At 37.7% G+C, this 4,640-nt stretch overlaps 1 long non-coding RNA gene across 1 annotated transcript in view; it reads left to right on the top strand.

Annotated features, from left to right (window-relative positions):
• The window catches only part of LOC144223141 (uncharacterized), a 79,120-nt gene extending 74,763 nt beyond the window's left edge, over window positions 1-4,357 (top strand). Inside the window, exon 4 of the long non-coding RNA XR_013332590.1 lies at window positions 4,104-4,357. This is a non-coding gene — a long non-coding RNA (uncharacterized LOC144223141). The remainder of the gene's footprint in view (window positions 1-4,103) is intronic.
• The last annotated feature ends 283 nt before the right edge of the window (window positions 4,358-4,640 follow it).

Genomic DNA, 4,640 nt, shown 5'->3' with positions numbered 1-4,640 from the left:
AAAAAATATTTCTTCTTATTCAGGAATACTATTTCTTTCTTCATTTCTTCAAGACATTTTTATGCCCCTCAGTAAAATATAATAGTTTTCTTTGTCAAATGCTACTTAGCCTCCGACATTTATTGCTAGGTATTTCAGATATTTGCTGTTTAAGAAAATTTTTTTTTATGGAAAGCCACTGTGAGGTATGTGTGTGTGTATGCATATTTTGTATATGTTCACAAATATTTTGGTTACTTCTCTTATGTATTCCTTTTGCACCCTTTATTTAAATGTGTAAATCTCATTTATTTTTCTTGTTTTGTTGCATTGGCTACATCTGCCAAAGCACTATATAAAAACAGTGACATTTAGTATCCCTTGTATTGCTGCTCACTCTGATGTAGAATCCATTGGTATTTCATCATTTAACAAATGTTCATTACTAGTTTTTATTTTATTTTATTTTGTTTTCCACTGCTATTTTAAGATAGATTTTTTTAAAGGAAGAAACCTTTATTTGTAGTATCAGGAATATTTTTATTCTTTAAAATTGATATGATATTGGTGGATTTCTGAAATCATAGCAATCTTTAAATTTCAGAAGTCATGTTTACCTGATCATGTATATCTTTGGATTGGTTATGATTTTAATTTATGTTGCTATTTTATTTGGAATTTTTACATTTGTATTGTCAGTAAGTAGAATCTGTAGGTGTGTGTGTCTGGTTCTGTGTGTATGTGTGTGGGGCACGTGGGTATACAAGTGTGAATTCTCTCTGTCAAATTTGGGCATCAGGGTTGTGGAGAACAAACTGGAAATGTCATTACAAATAAACTCTGGGGGTGCCTGGGTGGCTCAGTTGGTTAAGCATCTGACTTTGGCTCAGGTCAGATCTGACAGTTTGTGGGTTCAAGCCCCACATCAGGCTCTGTGCTGAGAGCTCAGAGCCTGGACCCTGTTTCGGATTCTGTGTCTCCCTCTCTCTCTGCCCCTCCCCCACTCATGCTCTGTCTCTCACTGTCTCAAAAATAAATAAACTATAAAAAAATTTTAAAAAATAAACTCTGAAATATTTAACATAGCATGGAAATTTTTTCTTGAGAATTAAAAAAATTCAGGTACTTTCTTGTGCCATTTAGGAGGTAATAAATATTTACATTGTGAGATATTTTCATTATATTTCATCAGTTCATATACTGTTACTCTTCATGGTTAAGTTTTGATTCACTTATATTTTAATAGAAAATTACTCAGTTCATCATTGTTGTGTGTTTAAGTTTATGGATATGTTTACTTTCTCATTTCTAATTTTTTGCTTATGTATCTTCTTTAAAAACTTAAAAAAAATTTTTTTACATTTATTTATTTTTGAGAGACAGAGAGAGCATATAAGCCAGGGAAGGACAGAGAGAGAGGGAAGACACAGAATCCGAAGCAGGCTCCAGGCTTTGAGCTGTCAGCACAGAGCCCAGTGCGGGGCCTGAACCCACGAACCGTGAGATCATGACCTGAGCCGAAGCTGGATGCCTAACTGACTGATCCACCCAGGCACCCCTAAAAATTTTTAAAAAAAAATGTTTACTGATTTTTGAGAGAGAGAGAGAAAGAGAGAGAGAGAGAGAGGACACAAGCAGGGGAGGGGAAAAGAAAGGGAGACTCAGAATTCAAAACAGGTTCCAGGTTCTGAACTGTCAGCACAGACAGACCCCAAAGTGGGGCTCGAACCCATGGCCTGTGAGATCATTAACTGAGGCAAAGTTGGATGCTTAACCAACTGAGCCACCCAGGCACCCTGCTTTTGTGTCTTCTTTATTTGAACTTGAATATACTTGCTCAATTTTAAGCTATTCGGCTTTTCCTTTCAGTTCTAGTTCTGGGATTTATTGATTTTTATCATTTTTAATTCATTATTTTTAAATGAATTTTTAAATTTCTACTTTCCTTGAGTTTATCTTAATTTTCTTCTGATAACTAAGCTGTATGTGTTCATTTATTTTCACAATTCATTTTTAATTTTGTAGGAATTTAGTTTAATTAATTTTATAAGCCTCATAATTATCACTGAAAAAAATTTGGGTATAACACAAAAGTTTTTCTATTTGTTACAGTTTTCTTTTTTTTACAAATAGTTTATTGTCAAATTAGTTTCCACATAACACCCAGTGCTCATCCCCACAAGTGTCCTCCTCCATGCCCATCCCCCCTCCCACCCACATCCATCAGTCCTCAGTTTTTCTCAGCATTCAAGAGTCTCTCATGGTTTGCCTCTCTCCCTTTCCCCCACCATTTCCCCCCTTCTTCTCCCCCTTGTTCCTCAGTTATTGTTACAGTTTTCTAAATAGCAATTTGAAAAATTTAGGAATTCTGTTTCATTTTCCAAGTGGTTGTATTTTGTTGTTTCTGCTCTTTGAAATTTATTTGCAAAATTTTTCTTCTTTGCAATTTATTTAGATTTTGCTATGATTAATATGCATTTTCATAGTGCTTCATGTACATTTGAAAAGATACAGAGTTCCCTGTTGGTGATATATAGAGTTAGATACAAGTCTGTATATGACACCTAAGATGCAATTTAGTCCTAAGAGTTTTGAAAATATAATAGATAGAAGAAGGTACATGTTGTCTGGTATCACTGATGGGCCCAGAGCATACACAGCTATTGGAGAAGAGAATGATTCCATCTAAATCCAGCTGACCTTCCCATGGTCCACCAGTGCCTAGAACAAGAGTCAGGCCTGGGGAGGAGAAGCCTGGAGAGGCAGAACTTAGCCTGAGAGGACACATTGGACCACAGCTGCACAGGAAGGTGAATCTCAGAGAGAGAGTAAGACTAGAGCAGGGAGATACAAATCAAAACCACAGAGATACCACCTCACGCTNAAAAAAAAAAAAACTAGAGCAGGGAGAGCAGCTGGGGAGGGAGGGGGACCCTGGGGACAGGCCTGGGGCTGGCACCTCCAGAAGTGGGTGTATCTGTTGGCAGGGACAGTTTGTTCTCTCTTTCCATCTTTATAAATTCTCAGTACATCCTTGCTGAAGACTACATAGTCTGTTCTCAACTATGGGAGACTGTGCAGTGAGGGAAGGGGAAACGAAGCCCTCTGCAAGGTGGGTGGGCAGCCAAACTGACCGTCACCAGGCCCAGCTACAGTAAGACAGGGGCGGGCAGCTGGAGGAGACAGCCAGAGCAGAGGAACATATGAGAATGGTCTTTGGTATTGATGAAGCAGCTCAGCTCTGGGGTGAGGAGCCCCAAAAGGAGCTGTAAGAAACAAGGAAATGCTTCAAGGTGTTCCTGTCTCCCTGGTCAGATGGGTGCTTACAGTGGTCATAGCTGGAGCTGTCAAATGAATTTTATTTTCCGGCGGACTAATGCAGTTAAAAGACGTTTAAATTAGAAACACTTAAATAAACATTAATTATACTATTTGGAGCCCTCCACTCTTTTCTGACGATATGATCAGCCTGCACGGTGGAAAAACATGTCCAACTTTTCTGTGATTACTATATGGTTTCTCAGTGTTCTTGTTTGTCAGAGACTCTGCTTTACATTTCATGATGTTATAATACAGTGTGAGATGAAGACATGCATTTGTTGTATCCTAATTGTAGATTATACCCACAATCAATTTAAAATGCCCCTCTTGGCCTATTTAATGCTTTGTTTGCAATTTCTATCCCTGTTTCCTTTTTGTGTACATATATCTTGGTTAAGCATTTAACCTTTATTTCTGACCTTGTTTGAGTTGTATCTTGTGTATATTGTATTTTGACCAAAGAGGAAAAAAAAGACTTTATTTATTAATGAGGGAAATAATTAGATTGATAGTTATTTTTAAAACTGATACACATAGTGGACATTGCTGTCCCCTGACTAGCATCTGTTTTCTCCTGCTTTGTCCTAAAGGAGCCTGCATCATGCCAGATTCTCCTTCAACTCCAGGAGAACCTGAGTTTACTTCAGTTCTGAGGTGGGCCTGATTGGTCCAAATACAGTCCCACCTTGTGCCAGTGACTGGTCCAGGAATGAGCCGATAACTCAAATCCTGGCAAGACACTGAGAAAGGAAATGGGTTTGGAGGCTTTTCTGGATAACTGGAAGTCTCTCTTCCTCTGCCAGGCCTCCTCAGGTCTGGATCCTGCACCTGGACCTGTCATGGAGCGCAGAGGGCCGTCTCGCTGACTGCCTGAGGCTGATGTTTTCATGAGAACGGCAGACCAAAGAGATGGGAAACCTCGGTTCTTGAAGATACCCCTGAGCTTCTGAGTCAATGGCCCTGTGGCTGTCCTACATCTTGCATTCCTGCCACATAAAATTAGGCAAATTTTTATTGTTCTTTGAGCCAATATAAATCCAGGTTTCTGCTAATTGTAGCCAAGAGCAATTAAATGATACAATATGTTCATTTTTTCATTTTGTTTGCATTTATTTCATGCTTTTAATTTATTTCTTTTGTTTTGGTTATGTGTCACTTGAAAATAGATTATATTTTATTTACTCTTGTTTTCTCTTGTGAATTAAGTATGAGTCTGGTTTTTAATTCTAGTAAAAATTGAGTAGCTTAACGTATACTTACTCTTATATTTTTAAAAGTATCAAAGTCAATATAATAATGATAATTATAATATTAGTATTACAGCTTATGTTTATTGAGCC

This window comes from Crocuta crocuta, unplaced genomic scaffold (genome assembly GCF_008692635.1).
Source record: "Crocuta crocuta isolate KB4526 unplaced genomic scaffold, BGI_CrCroc_1.0 scaffold231, whole genome shotgun sequence".
Classification (NCBI taxonomy): Eukaryota; Metazoa; Chordata; class Mammalia; order Carnivora; family Hyaenidae; genus Crocuta; species Crocuta crocuta.
Note: the sequence above shows the minus strand (reverse complement) of the source record. Positions and strands in the feature narration are given on the sequence as shown.